Raw genomic sequence first — 16,738 nt, 5'->3', positions numbered from 1 at the left:
TGCCTACAGTTCGCCATGCTACTTTTCCAGCATGTACCAGGGTGGTTGAAGACCCCCAGTATGATGAAAGCTTGTGAGCTTGAAGCCTCCTGTAGCTGGAGGAAGAAGGCTTCATCAGTAGGTTCTGCTTGATCAAGTGGCCTGTAGTAGACACCAACCACAAGGTTCCTTTTGCTGTCTCAGTCTTTTATTCTGACCCACAAGATTTCAGCTTGTGTGTGGCTACTATTCAAAGACAGCGCTTCACGCTCTATCCATTTCCTGATATAGAGGGCAATGCCTCCACCCGTGCTTCCTGGTCTGTCCCTTCTGAACAGGAGTTGCACAGTATTAGTGAGCAGGAATGAAAGATTTCTTTATTCCCCATTTCCATTTTGAACCTGTTTGTCCTGGACTAAAATTAGCTCTAACCATACATCCAGTGCTGCATTCTCTTGGACCCAACAGAGCTTTTTCAAGTGTTATTTGTCTTTCATATCATTATAGACAAAAGATTTGCAGACTAACTTGAGCAAATAGGGCACAAAACCCCTTGTCTGCAGCTGAAACACAGGCTAACAAAGACACCTGTGAAAAGCAGTGAATCTAGAAAGACAAGAATGCCCCAAATACCACTCTGTCCTCTGCCATATGCTGAAAGCTGATCAGACATTCAAACAGCCTTTCAATGACTAACGGCAGGTAAGGAGCAATTGTCTGTATCTGAAGATTATCATCACGTAAGTTAACAGAAGTACTTAAATATTAATGAGGAAAAATCAGTTATATACCACAGGGTTTTTATGGAGTTCTGCACAAATGTATCCCAAATGGACTGGGCAAGACTGTGGCCAGGTAAGACCACTAAGCATAGTTTTATTAAATTCATATAGAGCCACATGTGCCAAATAACCATAAAACCAGCTGAACTTGGGGGAGGGAGGTCATGTCTTCTCTGTATTTTTTGTTATTTCTAGTAGAAAATCATGCGAAATAAAATCTACAGGTTTTGGTTGTTTCTAGTGTTGCAAACTTGTTCTCTGTGTAAGTAATTGTTTCCCTTTCATATTTCAACACAGAAATCTTGTTCATTGTACAGCTAGTATTTCCCATCCTTAGTTTGAAAATATTTGATTGATGAGCTCCTGAATATGGCACAAACTTTAGACCATCATCTGCTCTGGTTAAGTCAGTGGGAGTTTTTTTCAGTCCTTCACTATGTCTCAGAAGAAATAAACTTGTCTTCACTGAGCCATCTCAGATGAGTTTTCTCTGCTGTTACTCATGTGTAGTGTTCTGGCTGCTGCATTTGTGGTGATTTAAGGGGGAAACCACATGAAGATATGGCTCGGTGAAAGCAAAAATAGTATGGGGGGGTTCGGGAAATGTAATGCCAGCCATCAATGCTGAGCTTCATAGAATCATAGAATCATAGAATCATAGAATAACCAGGTTGGAAGAGACCCACTGGATCATCGAGTCCAACCATTCCTATCAAACACTAAACCATGCCCCTTAGCACCTCGTCCACCCGTGCCTTAAACACCTCCAGGGAAGGTGAATCAACCACCTCCCTGGGCAGCCCGTTCCAGTGCCCAATGACCCTTGCTGTGAAAAATTTTTTCCTAATGTCCAGCCTAAACCTCCGTTGGCGGAGCTTGAGGCCATTCCCTCTTGTCCTGTCCCCTGTCACTTGGGAGAAGAGGCCAGCACCCTCCTCTCTACAACCTCCTTTCAGGTAGTTATAGAGAGCAATGAGGTCTCCCCTCAGCCTCCTCTTCTCCAGGCTAAACAACCGAAGCTCTCTCAGCCGCTCCTCATAAGGCCTGTAATATTACAATCTTTTTTTAATACTGTCTTGGGGCAGAAAAGTCCATTCAGTGCCTTACCCATAAGCATAGATTGTATTGTGAACATGATGAACTTCTGCACAAAGTTTTGTATCCACCTGTTGCCACAGAACAAAAGGAAAATGAAAAATAGGCCTTAAAAGCCAAATGAGTTAAAAAATTGCTTTTCTGGGCTAGAATTTATTATGGATCTATCTTTTTAGCCTTAACCTGTGCAAAGATGTTTCACTGAGGCCAGTTTTCAGCTAAAAAAAGATATTCCTTAATTTCTCTTTCTCTGGCACAATTTCTAACTCCTTGTATCTCATGCTAAATAAAGTTTACCTTATGGAATGTATTCTGAAGTAATTTTCCTATATTTAAACAGATTTTTCTTCTTCTATGTCATGCTTAAGTCATGTCAAATATGGATTTAACTTGAATGATATGAGAGACCTGGAGGCAGTTTAAATGCTTTCTCTGCCAAACTAGATTTATCTAGAACCAAAAATTCTTGATGGTACCATCTGGGAAAACTGCCTTTGTTGCCATGATGCTTAAAAGCTAGGTAATACACTCAGCAAATTCATGTGGTAATAATAATCATAATAATAATAACAATAGAATGAAAATAGGTTAGTGCTTCCCTAAAAGATTATGATCATTTTCTACTAGGTAAACAAAACTGAATTTAAGAATTCTCCTCTGATTTCTGCCATTGTTGATCTGTCTGTATGCTCAAGCATAACTTATGTAATATATTGATCACTATATTGTTTCTTATTTACAAAGAGACCAATTTGGGGCAAGATACTACTTGCAGAAGTTGTTACTGAAGTTATGCTACAGAAGTTGACTGCAGCTACAAAAATCTCAAATAGTTATTTATACCATCAGAAGAAATGTTGAGTATAAAAGCTGGAAACTCACCCGAAACCCCCTTGGGCTGATAGATTTTATCCAGTTTAATTTTGTATGCACAGACATCGCAACAGAACAAAGGATTTATACACTGGCTACTTGCTTTGAATGAATTACTGATAAAAGTTCGATTCTGCTTAGGAAGTCAATGAAATCCACAGCCATGAAACTGATGTCCTGTTCTTAAAGGCTCAAAGTATTGCATTTGTATATCAAGCTTTATTGACAGGAATGCTGTGCTTAAGTCTAGGACTGAAATAAATGGTGAAGGTCTATGAATGAGGATGCTAACTCACTTCAAAAGATTAGACTGGTCTGTGAAGGCCTCTCATTTCACAAATGCAAGTATATGACATGCATCAGCTGGAGGCACTCTCTCTGGGGAGAAGATTCATAGCTGCTTTCAGTTAGCTCTTTTTGATATTGTCTATATAGCTGCTGAAATCAGAAAAAAAAAAGTAGCACGTCAAAAACTGTACAGGACACCCAGAGAAGTCTTGGTTAGATTCCTGTGAGCAACTTTGAATGAAAGCCCATCTACGTAGCTATAAAGCATCACCTTTTAAAATCAAGGTGCTTTATATCCATCCTTAAGGGCTGCTTAGCATAGCCACTGTCATTAAAGACTACGGAGTTCAGCCACTGAAGAGCTTTTCTTCCAGATACATGCTGGAAATCCAACCCTCGAGCAAAATATGGAAAGCCAAGTGCAAAGATAACAACGCCTCGGTATCTCTTTCTATCCTTCAGGGGAATCTCCCAGGAATTATGTTCATGTGGGATTCAGAGGCTTTAGTACCCCTCTTTGAACTTGAATACAGCTCTGATAATCATCTGAAGACAGACTGCTTTTTGTGTCATCAGAATAAGCATTGTTACTATGGTTCACTGTGCCAAATCATGGTGATGTTTTTAGCTCCATGAATACAGCATCTCAGTATACCACTTATTTCATAGAATATTTAGAAACATTTAGGTTGCAAAGACCCTTAAGATCATTGAGTCCAACCAATATGTTTCCATTTCATGTTGGAGACCAGTGGCAGGATTTCTGTACAGTAACAGCCAATATTTCACTCTGGAGACAGAACTAGTTGATCATTCTAATGCTAGTCTTTCACTGATATAATGAAAACTAACTTTTATCTGTGCTAGAATTTGTTATTCATTCAGAATCCTTTGCCTACGTGCTTAACTGACATAATATTTATAATTGATGTACAACCTTTTATATTATTAACATGATGATATATTATATTGAAAGAAGTGGATTGGAGTTAGCTCCTCACCATGAAAACGTTTCTGGTTTGGAAACATAAGGTGACCTCATATTTTAAAAACCGGCAAAATTTTTGAAGTTTTGAACTATATTCTCAACCATGATTTATCCTCCTGCCAATGCTTGCTCAGCTTCTATCATCTTCTTTGGTTAAGCATCGACCATGAATGGACTGCCTTTCCCTGGGAACAGGAAAAGCATCTAATACCTTCTGGGTCTGAACTCCACCAGAATTCCCTGAAAATAGGTAAGTAGAAAGAGGCAGCTTCCAGAATATCGTATTTTTATTGCATTTTTTTTTCAACTATACAGCCTCATCTATGTGTGACTTCTTTTTTACCTTTTCAAACAGGAGTCCTTGTCAGACCTCTGTGTTACAAAAAGAAAAAGGTGACAACCACCACCAAACAGCTGCAGAAAGGGGTCAATATCCATATTACCATTTTGCTCTTGTATACTCTTAGAGATTTTCTTGGGAGAAAAAATATGAAACTGAATTAAGGTAATTGGGCTGAGCACAGGGAAGAGGTGAAAGGACTCCTGACATATGAGAGGCAACTCTGGTTTTCATGCAAACCACTAGGAACTGTACCACCACTTAAAAAACATAACCTGTTTGGAATGATAAAAAGCCATTAAAAGAGGCTGGGTAGACTGAACAGGAAGAAATAGATTAATAGATCTCTATGTGAGCATAATTGATTTTGGGCATGTACTCCACAAACCTTTCACCAATGATTTATCTTCATTTGGTGGATATAACATTGAGTTCAATCAGAACCTCAGAGAGCCATCCATCAAACACGTCATCAGCAAAAAGAAGTGCTGCTTTCTCTTTCTATTTTGGCTTTCTTTTCTCTTCCATATGTGACTTAAACAAAACAAGAGATCATTTTTCTTCCAAAAATGAATCACTGCTGGTTATTGAAGAATTTCTAGGTCAGTTAACCCATCACTATACATAACAATTGAATTTTTCCCTTAGCCATGTATTTTCTCTTTCTCTGGGTTTATTGCAACAAATCAGCCAAGAAAGTTTGGAAAGACATGAGGAAAAGAATGGTTTGGACAGCTGAGCAGAATCAACTTTGTCCCTTGCTCCCGTGTTCATACGCCAACAAGTTATACACTGTACACAGAAAATCATCAAGCATTTTTGGTATCCCTTGTCCTGTCGGTCAGCAGTGAGACCCAGAACAGTCACACATTGAGCTGTTGCTGTCTAAGCGAACTCCAAAGCAGGTAATGCATCTCTCGTCTTCTGCAACTCCAGCTCTGCTCGGCCTTTGAACACTGAGAAGGGAGAACTAATACCGCATTTAAACTGCTGATGATAAATCATTAACAATCTTTCTTGCTGTAGCTATTTTTTGTGTGAGGAATGTTTTCTTTAAGGATTTATACTTGGTGCTTTAACAGGGCCCATCATTCTGGTAATGAACAAAATAGGAGAGACAGCTATTAAAATGAGAATGCCTAATTGCCTCCAGAATGCTCCTTCAAGTAAAAATGCCATGGGAAGGAAACCTCAAGCCAGGCAACCTTCATTTTCCTCCAGGAAAAAATTGCTGGGGAAATCTCTAAAGACCAGTTTCTGCAAGGGGTCCGTGGCAGACATTTCACCCAGAATTACCAGCATAGAATGGCACCAGGCTTCACTCTTAGTGCTAGAACCCTCATCCTCCATTTTAGCCCCACTTGAAACCCACACCAATACACTTACCTGCCCATTGCAATAGGCTGGACCTACATTTTGACTCAAGTAGAACTCTGCTTTTTGTTTACAATTGATTTCCTTTGATAGAGGGAAGTTTGTATAACATCTATTTCTCTGTCTGAGGCTCCAGTAAGAGGCTTCAACAGGGTATGTAAATGGTGGAAAAATGAATGTGTAAGAGTAAAGAAAAAGAAATAGAGGGGAAATATCTGTAAGCTGCAACTAAGGTTAAAATGATCTCAAAGATTAAAGGAAGACAAAGGAGGTAGAATAAAAGCATGACACTCAGGCATGAAATTTGAAAAATAAATGTCATGCTATGTCCTAACCATCCCTTTTTTGGATTTTTTTTATTTTTTCAACACTTACTTTATATTACGAGGAGGAGAAAAACAATTCTTTCAAACTGCATTTAAGAAATGAATAGAAAGCAGTATTTGCTTTTAGGTATGTAAGGTCATTGAAATGGGCTCCTCTCATGTGTTCTACACATTGTTTTTTGTGACATTTAAATAACACTGAACTCCATCAGGGCAGAAAGCATATAGTAATTTTGGCAAAATTTTCTCAACTTCTTCCCTTGTTTCTCATCATTGTTGGCCAATCAGGCCAGAATACAGATGATACATAAGGAAAACACAGTTTGGACATTCACTGCCCCCTACCTTCTTTCTGGTGATATTTTCATGTATATGTGGACAAATTGAAGTAGGAAGGCATTTTTGGTGATCATATAGTCCAATCGCCACTCAGAACATGGTCAAATATAGCATGTTGCTCAGGGATGCGTACAGTTGGGTTTTTAATATCTCCAAGGATGGAGACTTCGAAACACGTCTGGGAAGCCTTTGGCATCCCCAAAGTAAAACAAAACAAAGCAAACCAAAACAAACCACCCCAAACCCAACAATCCTTTCACAGGAATTCCCTGAAAATCAATTTATATCCATTGCCTCCTGCCCTGTCAAGATTTTGCATTCAGAGCAACACAAGGCAGGAAAAGAAAAACCTTTTCCTCATTTTCTCTTGAGACAACTTTATTGCAGAAACTCTTAGCTGCTGGTATAACTGTCAGTGAAGTCCAAACTCATATTGCCAACCCGTCTGCTGAATCTACAAAACTGTAATGAAATGCGATTAGTTAAAATGAAATACAGTCCCCAAGTAATTGAGATGGATTCAGATTTAATTCATCCTTCATGAAAGAGCTGGAAAAGTTGATGGGGAAAAGGTAATTTTTCTTTTTAAAACAGCTCTGAGCACAAGAAAGCACTTTTTTTCTGTAAAAAATTGACATAAACTGAAAAGAAATACCTCTCTGCAATGGGAAACCTGATCCTTCATGAATATTTAAGTAGCATAGGAATTGAATTAGTATGATATTTTTGGCTTTTTTGAGGACTACAAATTGGGAATCCTTCTGTGGTGTTCTCATCGAAAGCTTAACCACAGTAGTGAAGGGCAAGGTTTTCCTGAAGTTTAGTTAAAGCATCCTAAATTAAACCACAATGTAAGCAACTAACCTAATTCCTGTACTGTTTTGTTTCTTGGATTTGACCAATTAAAGTGCTTATTACTTCTAGCTAAAATCTGTCCGGAATAACAGAAGTAACAGTCCTTGGATGTCATTGAACACAAAGAAACATCTGTGGAGAACTCTTTCAAATGCTGGGCATATTTCTTTACAAATTCTGGGACCTAGCTCTTAGCAAAGTGATAGCAACAGCCCAGCCTCTGTGAATGTGGTATGCACTAAGTGAGGATTTTGGTGCCAATGTAGAATCCTTCTTTTCCTGCCCCTACCCATTTTTGAGGCCTAAAAGCAAAGGTCAGTTTAATCATCAAAATCGATTATTTTGAAATAAAGCAGAAATCAATCTCATTTCTGAACCAGAAATACTCTTTTTATGATCATCTAAAGAGTTTGTTGCAGAAACCATGCTCAGACTTTGATGACCAAATGTTTTGCTCTAATGAAGATTATCCATGGAGAATAATCACCTTCAACCTTTAATCTACAATTCTGTGCGGACCAATATGTTTCAAATTGACAGTTTCAAAAGGCCAACCCCCCTGACAAAACCTACAAACTATTAAAATAAAATAAAATTCAACTATTTCTTTAAGGTACTTACCAGGAACAGCTCACTTGACTGTATTCTATATGAGTGGAGGCCCCTAGCTACGCAGTGCCCTGCTAGTACACTACAAAGATGCAGTAAAACATCAGTTTTATTCACATACAAAATCTTCTGTTAAAAGTTATGGTTCCTGCCTTCTATTTTATGAATATTTAAAAACTTTAAGTGCATTTTTTATGTTGTTCATCATTAGGCACTACAATCCCCTTGGTGTTCAATGTGCTGATTTATCCCTACTTAAACCAGTAACAGATAATAGAAGAGACCCCACAGCATTATTAATTACCACAGGTGTTAATTAGATGTTACACGTGGGAACAAGACAGATGGCAAGACAAACAGTAGTAATTAGACAGACAGGTATGGCTGAGTACCTCACACTGTCCTAGAAAGATAGATGATGCATGGCTATTTGTGCAAGCAGCTAAGGAATAACCTTCTTTGTAATAGAATATATATTGTGATAAGAAGTATTAATGATGAAAAAAGTATCAGAAACTGAAAATATAGTAGAATTGCAAAAACAACGAAAGAAGCAAATATTTCCTCAGTTTAACTGAGACCATTAATTAAAATAAATGAAACAGCCCAACTGAAGAAATGAATGGCGTCTGCAATGTGTGACAATGATTGCCATTTTGAAAGATGGCTAGATGGCTTCCCACAGCTCCTGTTCACTTTGGTTAATTGTCTCCCAGCAGTAAAGAATGATAGCATGTCAAAGATTTCTCATGCTTCCCCTCCAGCCCCAGCTGCACTTTTATTTTTAAATAATTGGTAGATGCAGAGCCCAGATTTTAATTTTATAATAACCAGTCAGTGGAGAAGGAAAACCAAAGTAGCTGTGGAAATGGGCAACAAGGCTCAAACCCTTCCATCTCAGCTGCTGTCAAAACACATGGGCAGTAGGATCAGGCTCCATCTCACTCATATGCCACCCCTCTGCTCTTTGCCATCTACGCCATGTGGGAGCCCAGAATCAGAGGATATGGGCAGGATGGCACTGGTCAGTAACCTGCTTGTCAGATGTGCCTCTCAAAAATAGTAGCATGAGTGTGGCTGAATCCAAAGTCTCCTTTTCTTGGACAAGTAACTTAAGGCAAAGGTCAGATGAGATGGAACTATTTTAAGAATTTGTTAACATATATATCAAAACTTAAGATTTTTGAAGGAATTGAATTCTCCTTTTGGTGAGGCTGGAATGTCCAAGGAGGTTTTCTTCCCCTTCTACTCTGTCCTAGTGAGGCTGCATCTGTCCAGTCCTTGGTTCCCTAGTTCAAGAAAGACAAGGAACTACTGATGGAGAGAGTCCAGTGGAGGGCCACAGAGGTGATGAGGGGACTGGAGCTCCTCTCTTATGAGAAGAGGCTGAGGGAGCTTGGTCTCTTTAGTCTGGAAAAGAAGATTGAAATGGGACCTTATCAATGATTATCAGTATCTAAGAGGCAAGTGTCAAGAGGATAGGGTCAGACTCTTCTCAGTGGTGGCCAGTGACAGGACAAGGGGCAACAGGTACAAAGTGGAACACAGGAAGTTCCCCCTAAACATTAAAAATCTTCTTTACCATGAGGGTAATGGTGTACTGGAACAGGCGGCTCAGGGAAGTTGTGGAGTCTCCTTCTCTGGACATTTTTAAAACTCACCTGGATGTATTCCTGTGCAACCTGCTTTAGGTGAACTTGCTTCATCGGGTAGCTTGGACTAGATGATTTCCAGAGGGTCCTTCTAACCCCTACCATTCTGTGATTCTGTGATTCTGATTCAGCTAAATCCTAAGAAACCAAGGAAGGAAACAAGAATAATACCCATGGATTTTTTTTTTAAAAAAAATCTTGTTAATAATATGATTTTTAAAAGCTTATACTCATCTGAATGGACTTTTTACATCACAGTTTGTAACCGAGACATCATAAATTTCAACTGAAAAATACAATGAAGCAATTCAGCTGGGTCACCAAGTCATTTAATGAGACTAAAAATTTCAAAGGAAATGATGACATGCTACCTGGAGAAGTTATGTCAAACTTTAATGAGATTATTGGAAGGTTAACATGCTCTAATGTGAGTTAGATGAAAAATATTTCAGATGTGAAAGGCAAGTATTTTGCTTTTTTGTGCAACTGCACACTTGGGTTTGCAGGATAAAATGAAACAATTTAATAGAGTTCCAGAATGCCAAGATATCAAGTATCCAGAGAACCTTCATGGTATGATGAACAAATCACTTTCAAAACAAGACTTTCTGATGCAAGAAAAGCCAAAAATAAAGAAAAAGAGAAAAAAAGGACAACTATTCATAATTACTTTTTTAAAAAAAGGTTTCCTCTGATGTGAAGTGTGTGTGCAGATATCCCAGTTTCTGCTTGAGTGATGTCATTTGGTCAGCATCCTAAAATATTCTGCATTTGAACAGAACCTTATAAGAAAGCATATTGATACAGGGGAACCGTATTAACTCAGAACCCATTCAGCTGGGTTTATACCCATCAAACTGGCATCGCTCTGGCAAGGGCTGAGCTGCAGTTGTTTCTGCTCTTCCTTCATGAGTTTGCCTTAATTTCTCATGCTGGTTAGTATTTCTTGTGCTTTGTATTATAGACCACAGTAGAATAATACGGCTCCTGGCACAAGGAGTAAATTGAAACAGATCTAGGAAACACTTCACACAATGGCACAAATTCTCAAAGCAGAGCTTGACTGCATCTCTTGGATGACAGCATGGTCATATACAACAGGAAAACCCTGTATCAATTCCCTCGGATGCTGTTGTTTTGGCACACCTACTTGCAATCCTTTCACTAAGACACAGGAAAAAAAACAGTTTTCCCTGCCAAATTTTTATAGGGGAATTCTTATTTCCTATGGAAATAAACTGAGGAGTCAGTGCTCCTTCCTCCTGGCGTTCCCATTACTATGACCTCAGTGCCTGCTAGTGAAATGACAGAAGCAAGAGCAAAGGAAATAATTCCCTTGAGCTCCTTGCAACAAAATACATATCCCAACTTCAGAAACAGGAGTTTATTTCACATTCACATAATATAGTAGATGAAACTCAATTTTTATTTACACCCAAGTGAAGATGTTGCCCCTTTCTAACAAGAAGGAATGTGTAGTAATGAGCTGTGTTGCTACAGCTGCATTGTAAGATGTTCACATCATACCACCAGATGCTGTCCAAGAGGTAGGAAGAAACTAGTTTGCACAGGTGACGTGTGTCCACCATCCATGCTCTTTCCCCCCTCAGATAAGCATGATTTACCCCCCTGGGTTTGGTAATCACATGTTCACAAGAAACAAGAGCTGTTGGTTTTATAAGACTCCTTTCATTTATTGTCTGAATTGCCACTTTCAACCTTAAATTTAAAATTGATACAGAATGTTTGAGTCAAGTAGCAGAGAGCTCTGCAAGTTACAGCAAGAGCTTGTGACTTCTTATTTTCTCACTAAGTAGGAAGAGCTTATGTATACTGAGCACCAGCTCCAGTTCCTACCTGTAACACTACACCTATGAAAGGGCTACTCTATACTTAAAGGGGTGCTGGGACAGACTTCATTGTGGCAATCAGTTTTAGGATTCTTATTACAGGACAAATAAATCTTGTGTTGGACTGTGTTATCTTTCAGCTAGGGCTGACAAGAGCCTATCTCTATTTTTCTATCCATCTGTGCTATATATGTAGTTGATGGAGCATATAATAAATTACTAACTTCTGCCTCAGCTGAAAAATCCACGTCAGCTGGATATTACAGCAAGAGGGTTACTCATTGCAGGGATTTCTTTTCTACCTTTTTAGCCTCTACAGCCAGAGAAAAGTAAACACATTTTTTTCTTTCTATCCCAGAGGTATATTGGTGCCAATTATAAGTTTAACCAATTTAACCAATAAGGTACCAATTATGAGTTTAAGCAAAGCGTGGCATGTTGCTTCATACCCTAATTGTTTGGATAAGGAAGCATTTCATTTGACAGAAAACCAAAGAAGACAGAGTCACTAAAACAGAATTAACCCACATCTTTATTCCTATACTGATCTAGACTTGGCAGGGATAATATGTAGTTAAGCAACCAACCTTGGCAGTTATCAGTAAATAAATAGTATTGTGCTCCAGAAGCTTTCTCTGTATTCTAAAAAAAAGATAAGGTCTTCCACATTACCTCAAATGATTTGCTTTCAAGGTTTTCTGTGCAATTGATTTCTACTGGACCAGAAAGCTGCTAATCAGCTGAAGACTCTACAGCATGTATCCTGACAGACAAGAAATAGTTCTAAAAATATTTTTTCTATTACCTGCCAATGTTATTTAGGTTTTCTTCAAGTTTTGTAACAGAACTCTATGTGCTGATTTATTAAAATTATTTTCCAATATACCTTGAAAATCACAGAAAGTAGAAATAAATGGATAAAACATGGAGTGCAAGGATGTATAGCTCAAGATTATCTGGCTTCATCTTCATGTAAGCACAAAACCAATACGAGTAAAATGTAAAGAAATTGGAAAAACATCAGCTTACTTGAACCAAATTACTGTATTACTGAGTAACATGAAGAATGAACAATATATCTGCAGTTTGGAGAGAAATCTGCTTTTTTCATAGATCTTATGTTAATATGTGATCATTATCAACTTCACAATATTTTAAGATTACTATTATCATGTAAGGTCTTACAAAAATCTCACATTAATGTCTCAAATTTCATTCTCTCAGTTTTGAGGGAAAATTCCTGCCTCTTACCCAGCAAAGAAACCTGAGGAAAATTAAAATGGAAATATCTAACTCTTACATTTGAGGTATAAAGCTTACCACTTAAATTGTTTCATGGATTCTTATACATTTACTGCAGCAATCACAGGATCTCTATGACAACAATTCTAACAAATGCTCTCTGAACACTGTGGCTGCGCAACATATTTGCCATGCTTCAAATGATAAAATCATTACACTGATTCCCATCAATTATTATTACGGTGAGAAATTACTCATTATGATGTTTTACAAAAGAAAAGGGAAAGGGGGCTACCACACCCTGGGAACTTCTAAAGTTTTGGATATATAGGTATAGAAACAAAAGCAGGAGATCATGGTGATGTCAGCGTCGCTCTATCCCTCCCCCTTCAGAGTGATTGGCAACTTCCTGGGCTGGATAAGCCTGGCTTCATCGGCCAAGAATTCAGCTACAGCACAAAAAAACGGAACTCAGAAGAATTCACTCTCTGGAAGTTTCTCAGTGCACTTTAGCTATTTTTAAACTAGGAAATAATAATAATCATAATAGAACAAGCAACTTCCATTTGGATCCTCTGGTGCGCTACCAATCCTGTGCTAAGGGTTGTTACATCATAGCATTGTTAAAACGATCAGTTCTGCAGAAGTGCAACTAATCAGTGCCTATTGAAAAGTTCCCCTGCCTCCCCCTCGTCTCCTATAGAAGATTATTAGGAACTGACTGTTTTGGCCAAAGATGTGTAGACCCAGGAAGCTCAAACTGCAGTTCAAGCTGCATCATGGAGAAAGGACTAAGGTAGAATTAGAGAAAAGAAATCACCCTTGCCTTTCAGTCTGTACTAGCTGGGCTGCATAAACAGCCATATTATTTAACAATGTTCCCCACAACTGAAAATTTCAGTTGAGAAGGTGAAAGTTGTATGAACTGCTCACAATGTCTGCATTATTCCCTGCAACCGATAGGTATAGTTTTGTATGTCCCATCATTGTGAAATAGGCTATAAAACAGGACCAAAAATACCACAAGATGCATAGTTTGTTCGTATGGAGTGAGCAGGAAGAGAATACGCAGATGTCTGCCACTGGTAGAGAAGCATGAATAGGTGCTAAGCCCCTCTCTGAGCACATTTGACTTCATATTCACCCATTTATTTATGACTAGCAAGAATGGTACCATTGTATAGCTCTTATGCTTTTCTTCCAGGACTCTGAGAGTGCTTCAGATGTATCTGTCAGTAATTAAATTAGCACTTTGAAACAGATGTTAAATATCCCTGTTTGCAGATGGTCATAGAAACCGTGGAGGAGTAGCCACAGAGAAAGTCCAAAGGCTCAGAGCAGTAACTGCTGCACAGCACAGGTCACATTGCCATCAGAGCAATGTGCCACGTGAGCTGCTGACATGCCGTAACACCAGCAGCCTGGGTGGGGAGGGATGGGTGAAAAGCTGAGCTGACCAGCCTTGGGACAGCTCTCTGCCAAGAAAGTAATTTAAGTAATTTTCCCAGAACTCCAGTGCATCGCTTCAGCCACAAGAGCATTCTCTGATGAGATTAACACTTAATTTAAAAATACTCTCTACTACTTGATACTTAACTCTCTCATAAACTAAGATTCCAGAAGCTCAAAAATCTCCCAAGAGTACTGCTAGCATTCTACCTCTTGCAGATCAGTCCTGTGACACCTCTCTGTCCTTCTGCCAGGGCTATGGCCACACTCACTGTTAAAAGACAGGGGGGATGTCCTTTGAATGAGTTAACCCACAAAAGCCTGTTTTCTTTTCTTTTTTCCTTTTCTGAAACAGAAATGAGCTGAAAGCAGCCTCACTCCTTTGCAGCAATGCCTGTTTCCATGGCATCCAGAGCAGCAGCTGACGGCCTTGTTATCACAAGAACTCTAATAAATTTCAGTAGATTGCTGGGAATTTGCCTGTTTTAGGGTTGTTTGTTTTTTTTTTTTTTAAACCTAGTGTGAGGTTAAGGGTTGGACTTGATTCTAAAGGTCTTTCCCACCCTAAGTGATGCTATGATTCTGTGATCCCCCAGGTCCTGGACACACCAATATGGTCCAAAGGTCTGAGGTGAAGTTAAGGTCTTCATAGTGACATCAGTTTGGAGAGGGAGCTTTTTCAGTCAAGAAATAATGCAGAACATACATGCCTCAGAGAGAGAGAGAGAAGAAAAAAACCGCAAACCCTATCAATTTTTCACAGTTAGCATGGACTTGATAGAATTCCGAACATGATTGTCTGATGAATCCTACTTGAACAGCATCTTTCTCGCACCCACCAAAGAGCAACCACTGATGGCTTCAGACAGAACACCTTCTTGCTTTAACTGTTTTCCCAAAAGCTGATAAGCTGATGTGCTGACCTAAGAATTTTTGAAAAGAGATTGATGAACATGGACATTTTACACTCAAATAAACTTTTCATCACTCTGATATTAATTTATGTAAAACCTCATGATTATGTAGAAGTGCCTTTTACTTCTTTTTAGGATCTTCCAGGTTCAGTGATATTTAGATGACTTTTGTTTCTAAGGTATTGATTCTGTGGTTTTCACTTTGATTTTACGTACAATTATAACTGATTGATTAGTGTTTACAAAATGGTGAAAAGCAATGGAAGAAAATGAGCATTTCACAGATTCAAAGGTAACTAGAAAAAGATCTGTAAATTATCCCTTATGCTATGTTAATTATCTTGGTGTCAACCTGTGTTTTTCTAGCCTATAATACAAAGCGTGCATTTATGCCTGTGATAACAATCAGATTTCAAAACTGAGGAGGAAATAGAAATGCCTGTAAGAAAGAAAAAAAAGGAAGCAGTATTACCCCCTGCATTTGAGAATTCAGTACTAATAAAAGACTTCGTGCTGAACTGTAAATACCTGTTTGCCAGAGATATCCTTGAAGTTGATCATTACTAAGTTATTGCATTAAATAGAATAAATAAACATTTGGCCTGAGCTAATACATTTTCAGGCTGCCATCAAATGCACTGTACTATAGAATAATAGAATCATAGAATAACTAGGTTGGAAGAGACCTACCAGATCATCAAGTCCAACCATTCCTATCAAACACTAAACCATGCCCCCTAGCACCTCATCCACCCATGCCTTAAACACCTCCAGGGAAGGTGAATCAACCACCTCCCTGGGCAGCCCGTTCCAGTGCCCAATGACCCTTTCTCTGAAAAATTTTTTCCTAATGTCCAGCCTAAACCTCCCCTGGCGGAGCTTGAGGCCATTCCCTCTCATCCTGTCCCCTCTCACTTGGGAGAAGAGGCCATCACCCTCCTCTCTACAACCTCCTTTCAGGTAGTTGTAGAGAGCAATGAGGTCTCCCCTCAGCCTCCTCTTCTCCAGGCTAAACAACCCCAGCTCTCTCAGCCGTTCCTCATAAGGCCTGTTCTCCAGCCCCTTCACCAGCTTTGTTGCTCTTCTCTGGACCTGTTCCAGAGCCTCAACATCCTTCTTGTGGTGAGGGTCCCAGAACTGAACACAGGATTCAAGGAGCAGTCTCACCAGTGCTGAGTACTATGTGGAGATCTCCAGAGGAAAACTGCCATCAAATTTCTTTCCTTTGTCATGCCAGAGGAAATGGTTGTTCTCCACCTCCTGTTCTCAGATCGATACCTGTTACTGCATCGGCTCCCCTCTGTATCCCAGAACCTTACAGAGGTGTCTTGTCGTCCAAACTCAGTAAACGACTACTTCTTCCCTCAAAGAACCTGTAACTTAGTTAATGAATAATAAACATAATAGATCCCGTAGAACCACAAGACTAATAATTCCTAAAACCATGGCTTCTTGGTACCCTGTGAAAAATAAAGCTGGAAAGGCTTAATTGGATTTCAAAGAGAAAAACTGTTCTTCCCCACATTTAGAAAAGAATATGTGAATAAAGATGGCAGAGTGAGACTGCTGTTCTTTGGCAACAATAATTTTATCACTAGAGTTACTGACAGATCATTTTGATATGAGAAATTGATAAACAAAAAACATTCAATAAAACTATAGAATATTTTTTCAGTGTTTTGGGTGATACTGTTGTAACATGTCTATATTATCATTGGAAAGTTAAAAATGCACGCTGGCGTCCCAAGCTATACCATATGGTTTTGCATCCTCATTTCTTGAA

Source organism: Phaenicophaeus curvirostris, chromosome 2 (assembly GCF_032191515.1).
Source record: "Phaenicophaeus curvirostris isolate KB17595 chromosome 2, BPBGC_Pcur_1.0, whole genome shotgun sequence".
Classification (NCBI taxonomy): domain Eukaryota; kingdom Metazoa; phylum Chordata; class Aves; order Cuculiformes; family Cuculidae; genus Phaenicophaeus; species Phaenicophaeus curvirostris.
This window is presented reverse-complemented; position numbering follows the sequence as displayed.